Source organism: Pipistrellus hanaki (genome assembly GCF_964339955.1).
Source record: "Pipistrellus hanaki genome assembly, chromosome: 8".
NCBI classification, from domain to species: Eukaryota; Metazoa; Chordata; class Mammalia; order Chiroptera; family Vespertilionidae; genus Pipistrellus; species Pipistrellus hanaki.
In genome coordinates, this window is record NC_140510.1 from 29,651,557 (window position 1) to 29,678,035 (window position 26,479).

At 39.3% G+C, this 26,479-nt stretch overlaps 1 long non-coding RNA gene across 2 annotated transcripts; it reads right to left on the reverse strand.

Annotated features, from left to right (window-relative positions):
- Window positions 1-10,757: 10,757 nt before the first annotated feature.
- On the reverse strand, window positions 10,758-24,484 carry LOC311626860. Of its 2 annotated transcripts, XR_014795791.1 has the most exons (5): window positions 24,412-24,484; window positions 20,028-20,237; window positions 15,229-15,411; window positions 12,274-12,451; window positions 10,758-10,895 (listed from the first exon to the last, which is right to left on the reverse strand). It is a non-coding gene; the product is annotated as an uncharacterized lncRNA (long non-coding RNA). The 2 variants fall into 2 exon arrangements; XR_014795792.1 differs by lacking the exons at window positions 10,758-10,895; window positions 12,274-12,451 and adding an exon at window positions 14,363-14,425.
- Between the last annotated feature and the right edge of the window lie 1,995 nt (window positions 24,485-26,479).

Genomic DNA, 26,479 nt, shown 5'->3' on the forward strand with positions numbered 1-26,479 from the left:
AGTTATCAGATTGACTGCCACAATATCACGGTGCTTGTGTCCAAGTAACACTCGCTTTACTTAACAATGATCCCAAAGCTCAAGACTAATGAGTTGCAATATGCCAAAGAGAAACCACTGGGGGGTCTTGAAACATATTCCCCACAGATAAGGAGAGGGGGCTATCGTATAAATTGTTGAAGAACTGAATCAAGGTAAGGCGTTGAAGTCAATCTGAGAAGAGTGACTCACAGAATGAAAGAAAACAAAATTTCAAAAATGATGATTAAAGTGATGTGGAGATTCCAGAATTCTATATCCCTACCCAGTTCCCATGGAAGTTCCTGTCACTCTTCTATGGAGTTTTATGGAGAACCAGTACTCTAAGCTTAATGACCAATCTGTTGAGCTGAGCCTTGTTGGTCTGAGTAGTGGGACCTTGTGGTCAGCACAGAAGGTCTGAAGGCCCACTGTTTAATGAGTAGTAGATACCTTAGTAACCTCAGGCTCCAAAAGCCACATGTCAGAACTCCTGTTATATATTGAGTGTTTAAGAATATTTGATGAAACAATGAAAGAATGCTCTGAAAGAATTGAGCACTTTCCACACAGAAGTATTATGGGGGAGAAGCAAAAAAGAAAAACATGTGGTCTTAATAGTTATCCTAGGCTCAAGACAAACACCCCACTCTGGTGGTTCAAAGGTTATCTTTTTACACCCCTTTTATGTATTGGGGCATTTAATGAGCTACAGAGAAGCAGCAGGAACAGATGCTGTTCCCATTGGATTTCTGGAATCTACTTGGCCACTGTTCACCTCAGCAGCCAGGCATTTGGACAATGTCTCAGGACAGCAAGCTGGGCATTGAAACTTCTGTGGCGTGGCGCTCGATTTGATGTGCACCAAGGCTGAAGTCCCAAGGCCAGCTAGGAGCTGTTTCTCACACTTTCTCCTTGTTTCTCCATCTCCCTCCTGGGAGGGAGGACATTTGTTAACCATTAGGAAGACAGAGGCTTTGAACTGTGCCTCCCACCCCCAGTGGATGGTGGGCTCTGAGCCCTGGCAGCATGAAGTGTCCAGAGTACTGTGAGCTTCCTTTTTCCCACCCTCTGTGGCGAATGTGGCTGGCCCACAGATGAGAAAAAGGAAACAAACACAGTTGGCTAGTTTGCTGCCAGGGCCTTAAATGCTACAAAGCAAACCCCGTGGCTCTCCTCCCAAAGGTGAGAGGAGCAGGCTGAGGGTATTTCACACACTGAATTTCCTAGCCCTGAGATGTCTAGTGAAGGCTGTTGATTAGCTGCTCTGCAGGGAACAACATTGAAAAAGAATTTTTTTCTCCAAAAAATTTTCTGACTTGATTAAAAATAAAATTTCAAATCAATTTTGGTTTGTTAAAGATATGTTTACTTTATTTCATATTACTAAGTTTTTATCTTATTAAATATTTTTATTAAAACACATTTTCTTTTATTAAAAATAATGTCCTTAGTCTAGTTCATCATCTGGCCAACAGTGAAGAAAAAAGATGCTTAAAGAATGTTGGCTAATGTCAGGATGAGTCAAGGGCTCAAAATGCAAGTCAGGTCATGGCAGCTACTTGGCATTCTCAGGGCTCCTTTCACCTGTTTCTTGGCTCTGGCGGCTGTCCTTTGATCCATGAGGTGAGGCAATACAGAGTTAATCTCTTCACCATAGGAACATCTGCGGGATATGGCTGGCTCCACCTTTTAACTTAGCTCAGTGCTCTTTCTCTTCAGCATGCTGTGCAGAGCACACCCCATTTGGAAATGAAATGAAGAATCCGAGGCTCCTAATCTGAAACACAAGGGGTGGGGCAACAAGGAGGTGAGAGTGTGGATTTCCAGAAGCTCAGCCTGGTTCCCACCTGGTTACCTGTTCTAAGAATGCTAGAGGGAAGAGCTGGGGCCGACAGCCTGCAGGTTGAACCAGTCTTTTGAGAGAGGCTGAAGCACATGCGGCATCTCCTGCCAAGTAGGAGAAACACTTTATTGGAAAGATTCAAATAATGACTTTAGAAAAAAAATACGACAACAACAACAAACCTTGAAAATAACTGCAGTGTCTACACTAAAATAAAGACCACCTCAAACACTGGTAGAATTTGAGAATGTTCAGGCCAGCTTCATGCAGATGTTGTTCTCTGAAGATGAAGATTGGATGATGGCCATTGTGTCTTGATTTCCTGATTTGCTCTAGTATAAAACAAACTGCATGCTTACTTTGAATTCTTGTTACTAATAAACAAACAAATAAATAAAAAGGAAGTTAAAGGTTGACATATGTCTAAGCAATAGGGAGTGCTATTAAAATGCTTATGAGCCCTCAAAATATTTGCTTCAAAGGGACTCCTGAACTTATGTGCACTTTGTCATGAGGAGGTCAGATGTGTGGACAGAGACCCCCCTTAGACACGGACACCACACACAAACTTAACTGCCTTTTGTACATGCATCACTTATTTCCACCCCTACTCAGGGCACATTTTTGATTGACCTTGTGCAAATTATAGCTGCCAGCATATGTGGCCACAACACAGGGAGGTGATAACCTTAGGAGAACAGGAACTCCTATAATAACCACTAATTGCATACATCAAACAAACGGAAACCAATTCCTTTTCTCTCCTTGGTTGGGATTCCTGAGGTTTTAAAGGCACAAAAAGCACTTCCTTCCACAAATAAAACCAGGGCACTAGTAAATGCATATCACTCATACTGATAGACAATGTTTATAAGTGTGTCAATCAAATTAAAAAATAAAATGCTAACAGTGCTGTAGTTGTTAATTGTCATTTTATCATCAAAGCTGTTAAAGTCACAGTCCTGGGATCACAGCTTGAGGTTGGAAGGGGTCAGGGCCACCTCAGAAGCTGCCTCCTGGCCTGGTGTCATATGGTTTCATGGGCCTGTAGTTCTGGTATTGGAAGCAGCATACAGGTCCCCAATTACTCACACCTGGTGACAAGTGACCCATGACAAAGCAACATACCCACCCTGATCTACTCAGAGACAAACCAATCCCACCACCAGCAGCAACCACCACAGCCTGCCTCACCTTCTCAGGAGCTCTGGGTGAGGAGTCAGGTCCCATCATCTGCCATTGCCCTCCCTCAGAGCTCCTGGAATATCCAACTCTAGAACCTTCCAGATTTTTTCCCCCCTTTGGCTGCAATGAAAACTCCATTGAAATCATTTTTAACTTTTTCTCAGGCTCTCTAGATAGAATTTGTTGATGTTCAAGTGCTAATTCATGATTCAGGGGAGAGATAGCCATGGAATCCTGGTTTATGTCACAGTTGTCATTGTATTGTATTAACTGAATAACCTGTAGATGTATTTGGCTTACACAACCTACTCAGTGTTTTAAATTTGAATTAATGTTCAATGTTAAAAAAAAAAAAAAAAAAGTCAGAGGATGTCCCATAAAATCAATTTATGGATTCTCTTCAAAATGTTGAATAATTGGCAACACTGGGTCTGCATTCTTGCCTGGTGCCGATCAGCTGGAATCTATTTGATTCTCTGCACAGGGTCTGCATCCTGTCCTCTAGATCGCCATGTCTTCTCTGTGGCCCAAAGTAAGGCTGGAGCTAAGGTGGATGACTGGGATGATGTGACACTTTCCCTTCATTTCCATCATTTGCCTGGCTTCTATATGAATTTGAACTATGATTCTTGCTCTACGCTAGGGATGGGGAACATCCAGTCTACGGGCTGTATAAAACCAGCAAAATCATTTGGTCTGGCCCTATCAAGGCATTAGGGGTGAGCCAATTAAATGTTTGACAAATATAGCAGGCTAATTTTTAAGTTGATAATTTTGTATGGCCTACAAATGATGCTATAAATATCCAAATGGCTCTTGGCAGGAAAAAGGTTCCTCACCCCTGCCAAGCAATTCAGCCTCCTTCATATACCATTATCTATTGCCCTGCTGCCCAGGAGAGCCAGTCTGGAAATTTTAATACAGCCTTGGTGCCCTGCTCCACAGAACACCTCCCAGTTTGACTGCCAGAAAAGGCACAATCTTAGATTACATTGGTAATGTTGTATGTCTTATTTTCTCACAATATCCATGAGAAGTCTTTGATAAGAAGTGGCATATCAGCCATTACCTGTTCATGAAGAATCTAGATTTGGGTATCTAGTAAATTTGGCAAAAACTAAAATTAATGTGTATGTACCCAGAGAGATTGACCAACTGTGTGCAGATGAAGACCCAGGATTATAAAGAGAATTCCTTAATTCCTCCAGATGAAAAAGGTTGCCCTAACCTTCATAAGTAATTTAAAGAATCAGTGACAGAGTTACTCTGACAAATACAGCTTCTGAAACACTGCAGGAAAGCAAGACAGAATCTGATTCCTTCTAGAAGCAGGGTGTATGTGTGTGTGTGTGTGTGTGTGTGTGTGTGTGTGTGTGTGTATGTGTGTATGTGTGTTGGAGAGGGGGGAACTCAAAGTAGGCAGGGGCCTCTGGGGAAGTGTGATTTACAGAGGGGGCACCTCAGTCGAAGGATGAGCAGGATCTGAACATTTGGAAGCAAAGGGAGGAGTTTTCTGCACCCAAGTAACAATCTGAAAAAAAGCACGGAAGGGAGAAATGTGGGCAGTATACTAATAAAGAGAATAGCTCAGTGTGTTTAAATTTAAAGGTTCCTGGGTCTACCTTCAGACACCTGTCCTTTTTAAAATTAAATGTATTGTGGTGGTATTCATTAATAACATTAGATAAGTTTCAAGTTACAATTCTAAACATCTGTATGTTGATTGTGGTCACCACTCAATGTTTAGTCTCGTCTGTCACCATATACTGGTATTTGACTTCTTTTACCTTCATCAGTGCCCCCTTCCCCTTTGTTAACCCCCATATTGTTCATATTGTTGTCAGAATCACCATTACAGTGGTTCTGTTGTAAAGGGACTACAGTCCACAGTTTGAGAAAAACTCCTATTGTGTGTATTGTGGCTAGATATGAGAGGTGTTAGGGTCTGAGTTACAGACAGACTTTATAATTTTTCTACTTTTCCTGGCAGTTTAGCATTTGATATTTTGATGAGGGAGAGAAATACTTTAAAGATGACATCCAAGTTTGGATTTTGGGAGGCTGATAATATGGGGAGGGAGGAGAAGAGAGAGAGAGAGAAAGAGAGAGAGAGCAAGCTTCATTCAGCTTTTGCCTTTAGGCTGAGTTAGCATCTATTTTCCTTGTAAAGCCTCTAACATATGTGCCAGGGTCCGGATCCCCCTAGTGCTGGGCACGCAAACCTTGCAGAACTCAGTTCCTCATCTGTGACATGGAGATGAAAATGGTATCTTTTCTGATCTGTTGAAGATCTAAATTGGGTAAAATATATGCATTTCTGTAAGAAATTCTTTTCCTTGGAGAAAGAGCCAAATTTTAAAGTTCCTAGCTTGGCTTAATGGATGCTAGTACATCTATGCCACAGTTTACCTGTGTTTGCAGAATGTGCAATGATAATGCTCATTATCAAACACTAAGAGAAAAAGTAAACTTGATACAAAATTGTATATCTATATTAATTATAATTACTGCATTATTCACTATGTAGAGACTATAGCTATATCTTAATATTGGTTTTCTCTAATGATGAGATTGTATATAAATTTATTTATACCTTGATTTTCATAATTTTTTCTTGAGCATGTATTTTTAATCAGAAAAAAAAAGATTTTTTTTTCAGTCCCATACCCTAAAGCCATTCAGAAATCAGTGAAGTTGAGGAGCAGTATACCTTTCTATTACCCCATTCTCCTTTTATTTTGACTTTTCGCACTTGAACACAGGCCCATTTTCTCAATGAGTATGTATGTGCAGTTTAGATAGAGTCCTCAGGGAAAAGGAAAAGAAAATATTGAAATATATGCCTTGAGTTTGTGAAGACTAAGTCAATATATCTCAATTGAACCAGGAATCCTTCCAATATTCACATTGAATTTACTTCCAAATGTTTGCCTTTTTAATTGATTGTAGGTAAGTTGGGAGGGACACAGCACTTGAGCACAATAAACACTGAGGATGCTAACATTTAGAGAAAGAAATAGACGGTAATTTTGTAGGAAAAAGCCAATTTTAGTTCCAAAAGGGGGCATATACTTATTTCTAATGTTTCTGATTTTCTATTAGGAGGATGGGAGGGGTGAAAGGCAGAGAAGAGATGTGAGGTGTGACTTGTGTTGTATGCTGGACTTCAGAAGTGGAGCCTCCAGGATGTTTAACATGCTGCTCACAGTTTGAAGCCAGAGCAAGATCAAACTGCATACGGGCTATGACTTATGAATGTCAGTGGAGCAGACTTCTAAGGCCTGGAAATTAACCAGATGAGGTCTGTGTCTTCACTATGTAAGTTACTGAAATGATTAGAATGAAGGACAGAGACATTTGGGCCATACAGTACAGCAAGTATATGTTTCAGAAGTTGGAAATCATGACCATCCATACTGGATTTCCAATTTACTGATTACATCCTAAAAAAAATCTCAGGACAGTGTTATAAAAGACAAAAGGATCCCTTCATGTGTAGTCCTACCTCTTTTTGTTTAGAAGACTGTGAGAGAGAACGGAAATCATGGTTGGATAACAAAGAGAAAAATGTAGCAGTACAGGAGCATGATAGCAGTCTACTTTCTGCTAATAGGTTGCCAATGTAAACTGCAGAGTTGAATTTCAAACAATTGCCAAGAGAATACAAAAGTGTATAATGTAATCTAAAGATGGAAGCTTGGTGTTCCTTTAGACTTTCATTCCAATGCCACATTTTTTCACCTGAACTTATTAAGGAAAAAAAAAAAAAAAAATAAGTCTGAATATGATTTGGAAGGGACAAAATATTTGTATGTTTGTTGAAATTAGTCTCCAAATTTCTTCCAGTCTTCACAAGAATGCTTTTACAAGAAATAAAGCATTTAATTTTATTTCAAAAGCCATTTATTTTCATACTAAAGCAAAAATAAGAACTAAGCTCTTTAAATATCTGTCATCTGGAATATTTGATTGTTGAAGTCTAAATGCCTGTTTTGCTTTTGTTTTTATTTTTGGAGGTAAAAGATAGGTTGGGTTGATTCAAATTGAAAACTATTTTAGTTTTCACTTTATCTGGCTGGCATAGGACTAATATAATTATTTCTTTAACAACTTTTTAAAAATGATCATACTTATCTATCAGAAGAATAAACCTGTGTATAAAACAGAAATAAATCTATACCAATATATTTCTTGCTGGTTTGCTTTCTTTTTGTTTTGATATATCAATATTAATATCACCATTTAAACATCATAGCTTCTATTCATTTTATTTCAATAGTATCTTATTTATCAAAACATTACATTGTTCAACTTAGGCATAAAGTCAGAATTTTAACACCAAACTAGAGGCCTGATGCACGAAATTCGTGCAAGGATAGGCCTTCGCAGCCCAGGCTGTCTCTCAGCTCCTCATCCTCACACTCCACCCACTGGTCGTTCTGGAAGGTTGTTCTGTCATCAGGTCTAATTAGTATATTAGCTCTTTATTATAGAAGATACTGGTAGCTGGGAATAATGAATAAAAATGTAATAAAGACAAGGTTTAGTGCCATGATTTTCCTTCTACTATGTTTATACAGAATGTTTTTGGATTTTACAAGTAGATATTCATGGCTGTTTAGCTGATAGAGAGTATACAGATCAATATTTTAAAAAAGTCGAATAACATTCCAATGAAAATCTTTGCAATAGCCATTGTTCTCTATGAATTTATGAACTATCTCTCCCTCAGAACTCTGCTGTATTGTGTGTTGGTAATTTCATCCCTCCAACACAGCTAGTTGATGAAAATGATAAAAAAAATTATTGCATCCCCATGAAGTATTGAGCTCTGCAATCAGTAACTAGAAAAATGCAAGAAGGCAAAATACAATGTATCATTTTCTTTTCTTTTTCTCCAGGCTAATTAAGTTAAAAATGTGGAGAATGTGAAGAGGAATTATCTTCAAGAGAAAACAAAACATTCAACATAAACCGCAAATCAGATACCAGAAAATTATTTTTAAATTTAAAATTTTATTTTATTGTTGACAGTATTACAGAAAGTTATTTTTCACTTATTTTTGTTTTACTGAAAACTATCTCAGATACATCTTGAGAATTCTAATGCAACAGAAGTCAATAAGAACTCACTTATTTGGAAATCAGCTGTTTCCTTCTCTTATTTTTTTTTTTTAATTTGTCTCTCCCAAGTAAATAACCAAGGGTTACTTAAAAAGGGAAAAAATTATTACAATTATCACTCACCTTGTGATTCATAAATTATCTTTGCAATGGCCTACCAGTATTTTTATATAAGTCTTTCATTCCTGATATGGCAGGGTTTATCCTTTTTAAATCAATTGTCAGGTATTTTCAGTGAAGGGAATGAGAGAGGAAATGAAAAATTAGTCAAATCTTAATCTGAAGGCACTTCAAAGACCCAGCAGGGCCCAGAGGGAGGTCTTTTTAGCCTCTTAGAGCCATTCTCCTCCCACAAATAACCCTGCCTGCTGCCTGTCCTCCTCCAAAAAGGGCCCCTCCCCATGGATTTTCTTCCTTTACTTCCTCAAGAAGGGATTGAGTCAAATATAATCCACAGGTTCTACATGGAAGAATTGTTCTTCTGCTAATGGTTCACATTTTACATATAATATTGACTATCTGCAAAACACTGACATATCTAGTAATGTGCTTCTAATCAAACAAATCAATAAATTTCAGTCTTTAGATAAAATGTGAACTACAAATCATCATTGCTACAGATGTGGCAATTTAGAATCTTTATTGGAGGTGGTATCATATGCCCTTGACTATTTTTGCAATGACATTAAACATGTGCCCTTTGAGTTTGAAACCCAAACCATTTTCTCACCAACATAGATGAATGGGATACACAGTGAGATAAACTTGACTTCACCCTTTGAAAGGAAGTGATGCAACTATGTTTTCTCTTTGCTTTGAGGCCTGAGTGTTAAGGAAGTACATTGGTGTTTGTTTTCAGCTGTTTTTCTGCAGCATCCCACTGTAAGTGACATCACTGTCCTGACTGCAGTGTGAAGGGTAATGAAGGTTATGAGACCAGAAATGAGCCCAGTCTGAGAACAGATTGCACACAGTCCTTCCATGTGCATTGTCTTTCGGTGACATACAGGCATGAGTCAGTTGATTCATGTGCTTCTGGACCTGACCAATTGTCTGGCTCTCCACATTTCATTCTCGGTTCATGTGGGTGACATCATGGATTTCATCTTTACTTTGCCAAACATCAGCCTTCACATTTTACTGAAACATTAAGAGGCATTCAAACTCTAGATATTTAGGACCATATAAACAAAACATCTATTTGAACTCTAATATTACAGCTAAATTTTATGTCTTCAGAGCAAAACGTAAATTCTTTGAATGAGGAAACATATTTTGTTGGGCCATCTAAATTCACCACAGTCAAAGGGCCTGGGAAAGGAAAACCTTAAAATGAAGTCATAAATAAGCCGGGACCGGTTTGGCTCAATGGATAGAGCGTCGGCTTGGGGACTGAAGGGGCCCGGGTTCGATTCCGGTCAAGGGCATGTACCTTGGTTGCGGGCATATCAAGAGGCAGCTGATCGATGACTCTCTCTCATCGATGTTTCAAGCTCTCTATCTCTCTCCCTTCCTCTCTGTATAAAATCAATAAAATATATTTTAAAAAATGAAATCATAAATAAAACTGGATTTTACTTACCTGATTTATCCTCTTCCTACTTTCCAGAACCATCCCTGCACTGGCTCAGGAGATGGTAGACATGATCTCTTCCAATACATTGAACCTAGACATGATCTTTTCCAATACATTGCCCAGAGGTGGCAACTATAGCCCAGAAAGGTGAGAGGCCTTGATTCAAGTTCAATTCAGGTTTAGAACCTTGTCCAGCTCAATCACAGGATTCTGATCAGAGTCCAATGAACTCAGTGTAACCTCACCTTTCAGTGTGGGGGAAGGGTGAGGAAGCTGTACGATTTCAAATGAAGAAATGCTTTCTGAAGCACAGGAAAAGCATTTCTACCACCAATTAGACAAATCACCCTTCAGGGGAAACATATTTTTTTTATTAAAGCCTTCCAGCAAACACTATTTCCTAATTAGTTCAAAGAGCATAGTCACAGATGTGGGCCAAAATATGCTGCCTCCTTCAGAAGTTCTCATATCAATGGTTAGAATCTCTTTTATTTTATGACCGAGTTTCATGGGTCTTGTGCTTTGTTGTTGTTTTTTGTTTGTTTGTTTTGTTATTTTTTTCCTTTTCCTTTAAGAAAGAAAGACTTATAACCTGAGAAATTTAAATACAAATACACTCACTGAAAACACATTGATAGCAGAGCAGATGCTTCACACCCAAATATTGAAATGGATAAAGTAATCCATGCAAGTCCAAATTGTTGGTGTTCCAGTTTGCAATACCTTTGGCCTACATCCAACCCAAAAATCTAAATAAAATATTTTTTCTTCCCTGAGTAGGGTTGCCATATTTAGAAAACAAAAACCCAGGACACCCACTTCAATCTGAATTTTAGATAAATAAAGAATAATCTCTTAGTATAAGTATGCTTCATGTAATTTTGGGGACATTCAATTTAAAATTCAAATTTAACTTGACAGCCTATACTTTATCCAGCAACCCTACTTCTGAGAGAATCAGGCCCCATATTTCAGAATTCATAAAAAACTAACAAGCAAGCACACATACAAATTGCACTTCACACTTCTTGGCAAACTTCCTTAGCTGTGGGGATCGTTCACAGAGGGCTGATCCCTGGGAGAACTGTGGCCAGACAGGATGTGGGCTCCACCTACAAACCCTGGAGGCTTGCACCTTGAGACAGTCTGTGAAAGAAAGGTATCAGAGGATTAAGTGCTGATAGAAAATGTTTGCTTGTTCACCTTTTTGCAAGTTCTTCTCTGCTGCCAAGTCCATTTACAAGTCTACTTACAAGGCCACTTTATGAGTCCATTTACAAGACTTACGCTGGTCTTGGGCTACATTATTGGCCAATTGATGTCAGAGTTTGCCACAGTACATGTCACAAATTAATTCCAGGTGCTATTGGGGGGGAATTCATATTCTCATATGACTTGTAGACTCTTGGAATTTTAGAGCTGGAAAAGCTTTAATATTTATAAAACTACATAATTACTTTATATCTCAGATGAGGTGGAGAATTACGCCCAGGGAGTTTAAACAGTTTGTCTGAGGACTCAGAGCAGGAGCAGGGCAGTACCAAGGGTACTGACTCCAGGTGTAGGTCACTGATACACCACTTGTTACAATCAGGTATCAAAATTAGGATTCAGATTTTTTTCTTTTTCTTTTTCTTTTCTTTTTTTTTTTTTTTTTTTTTTACTGTGAATGAGCTACAATCCACTTGATTAAGGTTTTCAACACAGAAGGCCCTCTTGTTCTCTCAAAGAATTTGCTAGGTACCCATGTAAATAAAAGAATTGAGGGCTACTATTACTAATTCACTGCAGCTCATGGGCTTCAAACTCATATGAACCTACTCAATTTCTGGACAGAATTCTCACTGGTAGTGAGGACTTGAGAGGGAAGCTATGAGATGATTCTCTGAGAATCACTGGGGAGCTGTCCTTCAGATGGGGGACAGGAAAAGGCTTTATGGCCAGCCAGGTGATATTTAATGAGAAAGAATTGTGAAAAAGAACTCGCCATCTGAAGAGAAGGTATAGATATGGGTGTGAGTGTTGGAGGGAAGAGATGAGAGAGAAAGAAGGGGAAAAGGAAAAAAGATTCATACCAAAGGAACAGCATGCCCAAAAGGTCCTAAAGGCATTTTACAGGAACTGGGGTAGGGTGGTCTAGGATAATTGACCACCCTACCCCCTATATAATTTTAATTATAATTAAATTACTTAATTATTTATATAATGTGATTGGCCTTTTATTATATAATAATATAACATCCACATTGTGTGCATACTTTAAAAGGCCAGTCACATTTTTTTTTATAGAACAGAGTAAAATAACATAGATACTCAGTGCTTGGAGTGAAGGGAGCTTGCAATGCTGACTTAGCATTAAAGAGGTAAGCAGCATTTATATTCCAAACCCTACCCCCTATATAATTGTTTAATTATAATTATAATCCCCCATATAATTTGTGGGATTTGTATACAATTATATACACTTGTAGAGAAGAAAGCATCTCTTTCTTCATCTGTGGCATAGGGTAGCTAAGGTACTTACCTCAAAGGATTGTAGTGAGGACGACATAAAATATGCAGGTAGAGTTCTTACCCAGGGCCCGGCACATAGTGAGGCCCCAGTGAATGTTGTTGGCCACTGTTCTAAACCATGGCTATAGAGTTACATCCTGTTTTCCCTGCGCTCATGTTCCAATCAAGAACAGCACACATTGGCATCTCTATTTAGAAAGAAAGAGTTTAAGTATTTCCCTTAGATCAAGGCATAATATTTCATGAAATAAACAAAGGATTTGGGTTAATTATTCCACAACACCAGCAAAACAGCCCTGTCCACATTATCAAGAACTCAAGCCAAACTTACAGAGCATAGGGGTGGGGAGTCAGGGCACATGTTAATAATCTGCTCTCCCACTCCTCGGAAGCCTTCAAATGTCAAGGGCTGATTTTATTTGGTCTATTTTAACAACTGTATTCAATTACACCCCTGACTCAATTAAAGATGATTAAATGGAACAAAAAGCAAAATTACCGAGTCAGCAGAATTCGTTTTTGGCAGTGTCTCATTGCTCATTCCCTAATCTTTTTGCGCTGCTCCGCACCCTAAACATTCTGTCCCTTTTTGAAGCTCTCTGGATCCCCAGCCCTGTCACCCTTGCACACTCTGACAAAGCACAGGCTCCTAAACACCTCTCCCTACACTTCCCCCTGCATGTGCATTCAGGTTCTCATTTCCTAGAGTGACCGATCACAAGAGGCATTCTGAAGGGGAAAAAATTGAGCTAATTTAGTCCAAAATGTACCTGATTGATGATGGTCAAGCTAATTCAGCCAGGTTTTTTTTTTTTTTTTTCTTCCTCTTTTCTTCTTCTTCTCTTTTAAACAAGAAAATTTTAGCCCAAAATACAGTGGATTTTTTCTGAACTAAGGTGTACTTTGAGGTAAGAATGGCTCTATGAGGGAATTTAAGTCATGTGGCCCCAGGAGTGTAACTCAAGTGTTCCCACGTTCTCTAGGCGTCAGGGATCACTCATCTATTTAATACCAACTGACGTGGAATGTGGCCCGTCCTGTTCAGCCATGAAATGTCAGCTTTCTCCCCCTTGTATTTCTGCAACTCCCACGGAATGGTGACATGATGGACAAATCCATCCTGTAGGGAGTCATCAGCTCTTGCTCTGATTTGCTGCTCTCCACTTCTTGGCTGGTTACCTCTGTCTCCACAACAATTCTACTCCAGGCTACTGCCATGCTGCCTAACGTGGCGAGGCACTAAATATTGACTCGGTATCTTCTTTGAATTTTCCAAAGCACAACAAACGTCAGTTTACAGACTTTACATTTTATTATTATTATTTATTATTACAGCTTGGGACGGTCAAACGTGAATTGCAATGCAAAAGGAGAAGACAGAAATGAAAATTCAAAACCACTTACCCATAAAATTCAATCTCATATTCTTCTCAAAAAAATTTCCATCTCTCTTTTAAGCCTCTGCACCCCAGCCTATCTCTCAACTTCAGCCTGCCACTGTGTTCCAGGATTCTGCTAATCCACTGGTTGTACAGGGATTACAGAACAAACCAGTGAAATATCTGCAAAATTCTTCCCCCAGTTGGTGCCAGACCCAATGGAGTGAGATGGGCTGTGGGCACAAAGGACATAGGAGTCAACCAAGAGAGAAACTGGCTTATGCTGGCTGAATTCTTCAGAGCCAAATATCAACAGTACAACGATTGAAATTTCTTTTGACAGCCAAATTTTTTAAACTTTAACTTCTTCTAACACCATTTCTTCAAAATAGACTAGCCCAGCTGTGGTATTTTGTGGAAGAGCCACACTCAAGGGGCCAAAAAGCCACTTGTGGCTCGCGAGCCGCAGTTTGCCGACCAAGGTCCTAGGAAAACAACAGTCTTCCAGGATCCATTTCTGAAATGCATTTCAGTGGGGGTGCGGGATTCTTGGGTTTAACTTCTCTTCAGAGGGGCGGTCCCTCTGTTTCCTTTTACTTCTCCCCTTTTGCATGGTTCTCAGTCACGACTAGTACAGATTCCTTCACTTGCTCTTCATTCCACAATTATAAACCAAGCACTTATCTATGCCAGAGGTGGTACTAGCTGTTGGGGGTGGGAGGTTCTTCCTTAATGGAGCTTCAGTTAGCAGGGAAGTTAGGAATAACACAACTAGAAGCAACTCTGAAAAATATAAATTAAACTGCTGTGAAGGAAATAGCCATGATTCTCTGAGAGTCACTGGGGAGCTGTCCTTCAGATGGGGGGCAGGAAAAGGCTTTGTGGCCAGCCAGGTGATATTTAATCTGAGAAAGAATTGTGAAAAAGAACTCGCCATCTGAAGAGAAGGTATAGATATGGGTGTGAGTGTTGGAGGGAAGAGAGGTGAGAGAAAGGATAGGAAAAGGAAAAACATTCATACCAAAGGAACGGCGTGCCCAAAAGGTTCTAAGGGCATTTTTCAGGAACTGGGGCAGGGTGGTCAAGGATGATTGGAATCATCCTAGTGAATCTGACCTTGAAAGGTTGCAGTGGAACACTGTTTAAGGGGATTCGGTGCCTCAGTAATGAGTTTCCATTTTATTGTAAGTGTAAAAGGAAGTGAATAAAGAAAGGGAGTGCAATGATCAGGATTGCAGTTTTTGAAAGATTAATCAGTAGAGAAAACAAATGGCTAAAGTAGAAATGTGGAGACAAGTTACTGAAGTCATCCAGGTGACTGATGATCATGGTAAGAACAGTGGAGATGGAGGGAAATGGAAAGGCTCAAGATAAATAATGGAGGGAGAATAGTCAGGTCTCAACAAAGTTTAGATATAAAAAGGGAGGAATTGATGAGTCCCAGAGGGTCCCAAAGGAAATTTCTGTCCTCTTAAAAATGATCACCAAGTGCATTCACAAGTAAAATTTTCTAAACTGTATGCTCGAGGTACCTACATTGTATATTATTCACTCTCTACAGACTATACCTTGATAAAAATGCTTACCTGTGGTTGTGACTTGGCAGCTGTGTAGACATCTGTGTCCTTTTCTCAGCTGGGGAGGCCCAGAGTGGGAACAGGCTTCAGTGAGGGTTGAAGAGGAATCGAGAGCTCTTTTTGGCTTGTGGGTTCTGATCTCCCTGAGAGTTACCTGAGAGGTCCCATCACACAGCAGCTGTATTTGTGCATCTGGAATTTAGAAGAGAGGCCTGGGATACATGTTATGGACCCTTCTCATTTTCAGAATTTTACTTCTATATTCTGAGTAAAATCAGATAGGAAATAAAAAACATACCTTCTGAAAAAACAAAACGTGAAACACATTCACAAAATATTAAGAACGGTTCCTGGTTCCTATTGAAATCCCACAGGTCTGATGGAACCAGAAGCCCTATAGGGCTTTTTGCTCTGTGTCACATTTCTGTAGTTCTCACAGCACAGAGAATACACATAAAGATTATTAGTAAAAAAAACAAACAAAACACACATGATTGGCCTAGACTTTTAGTGTTCAAAGCCTTTTAAAAAACCACCAAAGAATTGATTGTATGTTTAATTTCTTTTCCCCTCTACCCCCCGGAGAAAAGTAATCAGAAAGAAACAGTGAAGTTAAGCATTTTCGGACCTAAAGGATAAGGTGACTTATTATGTTGTTAATTTGATATGTCTGGATTATCAATCATTGGGAACATAGCATGTATGTCTCTGAAACTCACACCTTTTTTTCTAGACCTGGATTTGTATCATGGGAAATTGCAATTATTCAGATAATTAAAAATACTATATGAATATTATATAAACTACCTTATGAATGAATCAAGTAACTAGGCATTTCCCCCAAATTAATGAAATCATTATTTAGTGTTTTGATTATGTATTAGTCTGCCTCAATGATATTGTCAAGATAAGTGAATCTCAGATGACCCATTATAAATAAAAATAGATATGTCATGTTGTGTTTACTTACATACACAAAACAACATTTACTACAGACATGCAAATATGACCATTGTGGGATGATGTTTACTACAAAGAGTTGTTAAGAAATATGAACCCTGCTAGGAATCTGCTCGATAAAGAAATATGCTTAGAAACAGATCTGCCACCCACTGAACAGAATACACTTCAAATCCGCAGGTTGCTATAATTATTTCCAAATGAGTTGACAGCAATCTGTGTGAGAGTCAAACACAACATTCAGGCAGCCTCTGACTTACTCATGATGTGAGCTGCACCACAATTGCTGCGGTGCTGGGAACATAGTTTTCTAGCCCATCAATGTCCAGTGTTTACACCAAGTCACTACAGATACAAAAACATTTTTTAGATTCCTACATACCCCAAAATTATACACATTATCTGTCAAAAGCAAATTTGATTTAGTAGGTAGGAGTGCTAGGCAAGAAATCTCAGTGCGGGGGTGAGGGGAGTCGGGGGGAAGACAACACCAAACCACTGACTGGTAGAAAACATATAATGACTGGAGGGCACAAATTCAACAGGAAAAGACATAAGGGAAATCTGGAACTACTGAGCCAATGTGTCTGCCATTTCTTTATGGAAACCCACATTGTGTGCATACTTTAAAAGGCCAGTCACATTTTTTTTAGAGAACAGAGTAAAATAACATAGATATTCAGTACTTGGAGTGAAGGGGAGTTTACAATGCTGACTTAGCATTAAAGAGGTAAGCAGCATTTATATTCCAAGCTAGAGGTCTTTTGCGTGAAGAGATTCATGCAATAGGCCTTCCTTCCCTTGGCTTCCAGCACCCATTTTCCACTGGTACCCAGGACCCAGGCCTTTGCTCCAGCTGGAGTCTGCCATCTTCATCTTCACTGCAGACTCAGGGGTCTGCAGTCTTCGTCTTTGCTATGGCCAGAGTGCTGCTCCTGTAGATTTCTTAGCCCCCCACCCTTCCTCTCATAGCAAGCATCCTGCTCTGTCCAGCCACCCAGTGCCTGGAGCAGCTGGGCGGCCACCAGCTTTGTCCTTCTAATTTGCATATTCCCTCCTGATTGGTTGGTGGGCATAGAGGAGTGATGGTCAATTTGAATGTTTCTCTTTTATTAGTGTAGATGGCTACTGGAGTTCTAAAAGGTAGGACTACACTAAAAGCAGCTCAGATATTCATCTTCAGTGGTGGAAGATAAATACTTTAGCATTTAGTGGTCACACAAAAAGCCAGTACAATGTTGGGAGAGCTCAGCAAGGAGCTGGAAGCCAGACTGTGGGGGATCAAATCCAAGCTCAACCTCTTCCTAACTGTGAGCAAGCCAAGGCACCTCTCTATGCTTTAGCTCCCTGGTCTGCAAAATATAATTAATAAACAGGACCATTCTCCTGAGTTCCTCCTGAGATTAAATGAGTTAATTCTTATAAAGCACTTAAAACATGTTTGTTAAATCAGTAATCAATAAATGTTAGGCAGTCTTATTTGGAGACCTACAACAATTAGCTGAACAACAAGTTTCCCTCTATTATTCTCATGGACTTATTTTATCTTTTAGAAGAAGTTAAAAAGAAGCTATTTTATAAAAGTTGTTCATAGTCATTTATTTCAATTTCTACTGCAAAGCAAGCTTCAATGGATCAGCTAGACAGTCTTATTCCTTCTCTCTGTTAATTGAACTTGAAGGAAATCTGCAGTCGAGTATTTTGTTTCAGTTTAGAACTAAGATTCTAGAGTTACAAGTATTTTTACCAAGTATGTGCTAAGCTATGTGTAGGGGACAAAGTGCAATAAAACTGGGTCCCTGTCCTTAGGCCCTTATAATAAATTGTGTGGCAGCCCCATGAGACTCGGGAGGAGTAGATGGAAAAGCAGAACTGTGGGAAGTGCCAGGCTACACTGACTCACAGCACAAGCTCAACAAACAAGAGCTCTTTCCACTGCCATTTACACAATATTTAAAAGCTCTCTAGGACACACCTTAAATTTTCCAGTACTTCACAGATGGAGCATTGAAACTAAATCAAAAATTTCCAGTATGCATTCTAATTTTTAAGCCTCAAGAATTTACTGCTCTTGTGATTTGAAGAAAAATGCTATTTTCCATTGTATTAAGGATTATTTATTTGGTGGTTCCCCGCAGGAGAGGAAATGAGGTGCATCTCTGGTCTATTATGTCATTTGATGGCTATTTTTTTGCTTATCTAAGATGACTCCCCACGGAACAATTGTCTGCATAACGAAAACTGACTCACGCCATGATGCTTTCCCACCAGCTTTAAAAACATCAACATCATTTAATCACAAATTTTGTGATTAAAGAATTTTACTAATATAAATAATATGAATCTGGTTCATAGTAAAAAAAAATAATTTTTGGTCCTGGAAAACTCACTTCTACAAGATAGAAAATAAAATGAGTATAATAGAAATCAAATGGTAAAATATTTCTTTGCTATCTCATATTAGAATTAACAACTGATATTATCAGAATATTAAGAATCTTCTGTTCACAATCATATATATTTCTATTATATAGATTAAAATAAAAACTACACACTTGGAATTTTCTCAACAAAGAATATTGCCAAGCATAATTCAATTGAGAAGTATATGAATATTAATTTACTAGAGGAAATATTTTCTTTATTCTAACACTGTATATATTCAATACTTTAAACTTTTAAACTATTAAAAGTGGTAGACTAAACATTCTGTTGTGTAAAATTCACAAAAAGGGTGATTATTTTAGAATGGTCACCGATAGTCAAACCACTATCTCTGATTTTCTATTATTTTATGTCTAATGTCATAGTCCATTCATTCATATTTTTGACCCACTATAACTGGTTCATTTAGTCATTAATGTAATAGATATATTTCTTTAGTATCTTCCCTCTGCCTCCTGCTATAGCAGGATCAGACTTGCAAAGAAGAATGAAACAGATGAAATCCCTCTCCCTCTGGAGCTGGTATTGCCCAGTTCCCAAATATGACTCTAAATTCTGTGGGAAATACCCCCCGCCCCCCTGCATTCAAGGCTGAAGAAGAATAGTCAAGGTAAAAGCATTAGCAAACAGCACTGCCTTTGCTCCAGTCCGGAACTACCTTTTCACCTTCCCACACTGCCCAGAGGCCTGGAGTAGGTAGGGAAGTGTGGAACACCTGTGTCATCTCATGGTGACGACGCAAGAGTCCTGTCCCACACCTGGCCACATGGTGCTTTCATATGCAAATCAACCCACCATGGTGTTTGGGTTAATTTGCATATGCACTCCTGATTGGCTGGTGGGAATCACAAAGGTACGGGCAATTTGCATCTTTCTCTTTTATTAGTGTAGATCATAAAAAGAAAAGTGATTCATAATAGAAACATTATTTATTAAACATCTGTTTTTATTTGCTCATGAGCAAAACATTTTTTTGTATTACCTTATTTTCCCACCTCAAAGCCTGATCAGTTATTCCACTTTAACACATAAAAAATGTTTTGCCTGTTACCTAAAGCCACCTAGTTCTTAAATGATAAAGTATGGATAGCAACACAGATTTGGGATCCAAGTCTGCGTTCTTGATCACTATGCTCAATAAGTTCTGGTTGATATAAGAGATTGTTGTAGCACAATGCATTGCTGGGAAATAAAGAAGGCCATCTCGATTAAAGGCTCATGAGATACAGTAAAAGCATTAAGTGTTCAGAAGTTCTCTGTTAGAAAGTTTAGCCATGAGGCTGTAAAATAAAAAAATAAAAACAGGACATCTGTAACACTGTCAAATAAAGATAAATTAAAGGAACAAAGAACCCAGGGTGGTGCAATGTGATCTTACAGATATGTGTGACCGTAATGCTTACCACATGGAAACGTTGGGTGGCCCAGAGGAAACATTGTTCGAGAGGACTAGAAGAGGAGGCAACATTCCTAAGCTCTGTTTCACCTTGGTTCTCATTCCATTGCTTTATTTCATGGTCTGTTTTGAGTCATTCAAAGATTATCTAATTAGAAAGTTGGTTGCTCAGTCTTTTGCCAGGCGCTTCCCTTCATGAAAATTCCTTGTTCCCTATCTAAGGAAAGAAGTACGAAAATAGTCTCATTCTTTTCAAGTCTTTAGTAAGAATGCTAACAAGGAGCTCAGTAACACAAGGGCATGGCACTGGCATGGGACAGCCATGGAACAAATAGCCGGTGCTTCATGAGTCAGTAACAGCTGGAGTCTGCCTCAGGGACTGTGCCTCCTTCATGATGTCTGAGTCCTTGGCATCATTAGTATAGACTTCTAGTTTGTCCATTTTCCTGGGAAATCAACTAAAATTATGTATAATTTGAAAGCAAAACAAAACAGAAAATCTTTTGAGCCATCATAAAAATAGGAAGCAATGGTCATCAAAAACAAAGAGACAACCAGAAATTTTGGAAGTTATATAAGCAACAAATGTGACCTTTGCTCTAAGAGCTGAAACTGGCAGATTTCCAGCTTTCATTCTGAAGGCTGCATAAAGCACGAAGATGAAGGTAACTTTTCTCCTGTCTCCCGGACGATTGCTCTGGACATGGAAAGAGCTCCTGGTGTGCTCTTCCCACTGCAACCTTCCCCCCCCCCGCCCCCCAACAAGGCAGAGCTATAATTAGTGGCCAAGAGGAGAGTGTGGAGAATAGTGGGCATGGGTCTAGGACTTGCCTTTCCCTTCCCCTCACTCTATAGCGTGTAAGGAACCAGCTAGAACTTCCCTCTTTTTATCCCTCCTCCTGGGCCCTCCAGGATCTGATCAAGTCTGCTGACAAGTGCACTGCTGAGTCTCAGAGCACATGCAGGCCCCTGTCTAACACTGAGCATAATGGACTGTGGAAGTCAAGGACCCCGAGTCATGCTCCAGATCTGTTCAAATTGCAGAGACAAGCCTGGGTGCCAATCCTTTACAAATTGGAACAAAGGCGGTCACCTGACAGGTGTTCTGGTAGGTAGGTTTACTTGGGTGCCTGGTAGTGTTTACACATCTATCTGTATGTCCATGGGCCACACCCTTTGATGCCTGACAGGGTTCCTTTGCAGGACTTCTGTATTTGTCAGTATCCCTCACTGCAAATCTTTGGACTCCCTCTACGTAACTATAGATGGAGAGATGAAGAGAACCAGAGACTACCTATAGCACTAACTGTTGCCACTGACTCTGGGCTGGCACTGCGTGGTCCTGATCCATGTGGTAGGTACCATCACCCTCATTTTATTGATGTTTTAACTGAGGCTCAGAGAGGTCTGGCAAATCACCAAAACGGCACAGCTAGTAGATGAGTTAGGACTTAGAATACTGCTCTCTAACCCCACAGCCTGAAGTCTCAGGCTACCACACAAGGCTCTGCCAGGGATTGTCAGCACTGCCTCTTAGAAGCTGTGAGCGTGTCCCCTCCTGGTGTCACTACCCCCAGCAACCCATTACACAATCCAGTTATGGCGGAGCAATGCTCTAAGAGTCTCAGGCTAGAACTGCTCTTTCGGCAGGTTATTTGTTTAGCAGCTTAGCTACTAGTATATTATAAAAACAGCCCAGTTACAATATTCACAGGAAAAATATTATTTTCCTCTAATTGAATAAGCACAACATATGGTGAGGTGAGCAACCTCTAAGCCTTCATGCTCTCCCAGATGGAGATTTCTCATGAGTCAGGTGAATTGTACTGAAAGTCCTTGGGGTCTTATAAATAAATCACCTTTTCTTTCTGATTGTGTTGATATTCAGCCATTACCGAGCAGGTCAATTCCTTGACTTCTTGAGGCCATGGTATGCATTTCTGGAAACCCACTCATTTTCACCAATTGCCTTTTCTCAAAAAAACATGAAGCTGGCTTGAATAAAATATATTGAATTATGTTTGGGGAGAGTGCTGAGAAAGCTGAACTGATGATCGCCTGAATCTGCTCGTCACCTGCTGTGGGTTTCTGAATCATGCCTTAAAGAATAAAGTATTGCCAGAAGTGTTTCAGATCAAGTGTCAAAAGTGTCCGACTTAATTGTTAGCATAAGGATTTAAGATGCTGGGTTTCCCTGGTGCTAACACCTCTCATTGATTCTGGAGCATTTCCATTTGTTGTTTAGCCCCAAGTATTTATAGCCCTATCACTCTGGAAGGGAAGCATTTGCAATTTGCACTTTCAATTTTAACTCTGGACTCCTTTTTCTTTAAACACTCTTCAAATGGGTGTCAGACGATAATTCAAAGAATGCTTTGTCAGTGGTTGCACTTATAGTTCTCATCCCCATAGGCCAACATTTCAGAAGAGCCCCCATGATGCTTTGCTAATTGAAATTTAAAATGATGTGTCTTACTTAGGCCCAACCCCACCATGGTCAGGACTTGTGGGTCCATTTGTGTGTGGGTCCATGTGTGCATGCCTGCATGCTGCAACAGGAGCCATATCTGATGGCAGATTGTATTGTCTAAAAGTTGTCGCATCGACATGTATTTATATCCTGGTCCACATGCTTTTCTTATGATGAAATGTTAGCATTCCTCCATCAAGATGAGGGCTCTTTGTTTCCTTCTCTTGAACTTAAAGGGATCTTGATAAATTCTTTGACCAATAAGATGTGGTAGAAATGGTGCAGCATGACTTGCGAGGTTAAATCATAACAAGCAATTCATATCCTGCTTCTCTCTCTTTCCCTTCCTCGTTTTCTGTCTTAATGCTGCTCTTGGAACTCAGCCACCATGTTATCAGGAAGTCCAGGCCCCAAGGAGAGGCCACAGTAGATGGATGTTCTGGCCAACAGCCCCAGCTAAACACTCAGCAGTTCCTAACTTCCATTCCTGTGGGACCCTGAGCCAGAACCAACCAAGCAAGCCACAATTTAACCCACAAAAACTGTGAGAGATAATAAATGATTATTGTTATTTAAAGTCACTATAATTTGAGATTTGTTATGATGCAATAGGTAACTAAAAGTTCCCTTTTCTCATTTTCCATAACAATCAGAATAAAACTGTGCTTTTTCTATTTTGGTATCAAAAATATGTAAGCAATAATTCTGAAGTGAAATTTTGTTATCAACAAACTTGTAAAAATAATAGTTAACAACACCACACATGATTGATGGGTGATTATGAAGTGACAGTGTAGGTTCAGCAGTTGTAACAAATGTACCCCTCTGGTGGTGGATGTTGATAAAGGGGGAGGCTATGCATGTTTAGGGGCAGGGACTATGCAGGAAATCTCTGTACCTTTTCCTCAATGTTGCTGTGAACCTTAAACTGCTCTAAAAATATGAAGTCTTAATTTAAAAAATAGGCACTAAATTAATAATAACAATAATTTTAAAAGATAACCATGACTGGAGTCTCACTATGCAGCACTTTAGACATATTAACATATGCATCATCCAAATAAAACTGTGAGGAGGGCACTATTAACCACTCGGTTGCACTAGCACAAAACACTTGTAGAACCCAGATCCCCAGCAGCACTCCAGGTTCTGGGATGAGAAGAATATCCCCGAGAGTTGAGTGAAAATGGGGTATAGGGAGGCCTGACTATCTGGCAGGGAAGAAAGAACAAGCAAATCATTCATTCACTGCATGAGCCAAGTCTCATTCCAGGTACCAGTGAACTAAGGCTAGACCAGTGAACTAAGTGGGAAACCCTGCTGCATGAAGAGCTGACTTTCCCATGTATTGGACCATGTCTCCTCCCTTTTCATAGGGGACCACGGCGATCCCATTGTGCACTCCATGCTGCTCCCTCCTGCCTTGCTGAGTCATCACAGGCAGGGAAAAGGAGTCAATTATGGAACATGCTAGTCATCAGTCAGATGACTGATGTAAAAGAGCCCAGTAAATGGAATGCAAAGCCTGATGAGAAGGAAGAGAGAGAGAGAGAAAAAGAACAAGAGAGAGAGACTTTAGTAATAATGACTGTGGGAAGGAGGAGGGCGGTGATTTTGGAGCACAGGAAATTCTGAGCATGGGAAACAACATATCTGAATAGGGACTCAGTCCAGTCACGCCTGCGGACATCAGAGGCCACAGGGGCGAGATTAGAAAAGAAGACGGGAAGAATCCAAAGGAATATTTCGCTTACTTGGCACCTATGCTAAAGGAGACACTGAGGGCTACAGAAATCACAGCCATTTCCGAGTCACCCTGAAGCTCCTGTAAAATAGCTGGCTCATATGAAAAATGGTGTGCAGTTTCCAGTCCATTCACTGAGTTCTGAGGATTTGGGAGAGGAAGAATGAAGCCACTCACCGAAGTTGTCTCTAGGAAGACTCATGTGGCTGCCCACCGTAGACAAAGGGCAGAGTTTGCAGAGCACCAGGAAGCTGTGACTGCAGACCGACTGCCTTAGCTGGAGAGGATGTTTGTGCTAAGTCCCCCACCCCCACCGCCCAGGCCCCAGGCTGCGTGCAGAGCCTGGCCAAACAACTGTTGGAGCTTCATGACACAGAAACTCACACCAGCAAGGTGGCTTGTGAGGAAAGGACTGGAAGCACTGCAGGGCCCCCAGGAGTTCCCACCAACCTGCAATGCACGAGGCTCACTGGGACGAGTTGGCTAACTGGGGAACAGCCATGAGAGTTGGTGGATTTCTCTGCTGTTGTGTGAAAAACAACGATCTTCTCTTCATGCAATCATCTGGTGATAATCTGATTCAGTAGCCTCTGAAGTTCTATTAAAATATTGGCAGTCTTTCATTACAACTATGGCTAAAGGGAATAGATAAAGTCTGGGAATCTTCATGTACAGGATGTCCCAAAAAATGTATACATACTTTAACAGCTCAGTTTTGGAAATGAAATGTATTTTAATAAACACTGCCTTTATAATTATTCTAAGTGTTTTTGGGACACTCCATATATTGCTATTTTCTTACCAAAGAGTTCCCAAGTAAAACCTGCTCTCTGCCATTTCCTCAAACTTCTTCTAAGGGCAAAGGTAAATGTGTTATAGAAATAAAAATGCCTCAAACAAAACTGCTTGAAATGGAGATAAATCATGCATAGAGTAACCCGTGTTTTAAACACATACACACAAAATAAAATATGCCAAGGCTTTAGAATAAAAAAATCTTAATGTATATTAGTATCATATATAGAAAAATTTAAAATTTGAAAAAAAAATACCCTTTGTTTTTCTTAATATCTATTTCAGGCTTCATTTGCCCCAAATTAATGGGGAATCCTGGAAAGGTAGGGGAATAACAGTGCTATGGAACCATACCAAACACTAGCCCAGCTTCCCACTGAGGCAGGAAACTTTTCTCTCCTCTTCTTTCTTTTCTGATGAAATAATACTAAGTTATCTTTGAATGGAAGCAGATTCTTTCCTTACATAATGAGATATAACTTAAAAAAATGAGGATACTCCTTAGAGGTATATGATTATATGATTTGGCAATTTTTTCCCCCTGATAATACAAAACAGAAAATTTAAAACCTATATACACCTCAAAGGAGCAAGGAAAAATGTATTTGCCATATTTATGAACAATAAAAAGCTATATCTTTGTATTTATAAATAGCTTATTCATATCAACCCGATAGAAACATGACTTACAATTCATTAGAAAAAGTATAAAAAGAATGTCAAGAGGCAACTTATAGAAAGCAATAAAAATATCCAGTTAGCATGAAAATGCTTGTCTCATTCATTAATAAAAAAAACTAAATTAAATATAAATAGGATACCATGTTTTATATTTCAGAATGATAAAAAAGGTTTAAGGTTATTGAAATATGGGCTCTCACACATTGTTGATGAAATAATTTCATACAAGTTTACTATATTCCTATCTTGCCAATACCTATTAAAATATTAAACACACATGATTTTTGAGCAAATAATTTTACTGCACACACACAAGTAAGTTTACTGCTCAGAATTTCCTTTTTATATATTGTAGAAAAAAAGTTTATATAAATGTGTGTGTGTGTGATCTGACTATATCTTCACACATATGGGTGTTTATTGTAGCATTGCTTGAAAAGACTAAAACTAAATATGATCAGAGTTGAGCAACAGGAATTAAATGAAGTATAGGACAACAGCATAATAAAGCAGTATATAGTAATTAAAAAGAATGAGTTAAATGGAAACATCTCATAATGTGCTTGAAGAAAGAAAAGTGTGGCACGGTGTATCTAATAGCATCCTATGGTTATAAAATAATGATGCAACTATCAGGGGAGAGAGAGATGCTGGTATAAGCATTGCTCTCCCCACTGTAAAATGTATAAGAAACTATCAATCAGCTACATTTGGAGAAAGCCTGGGAGTTGGGGTAGAAGCAAAGAAAAATTTTGTAAGAAAGATTGTG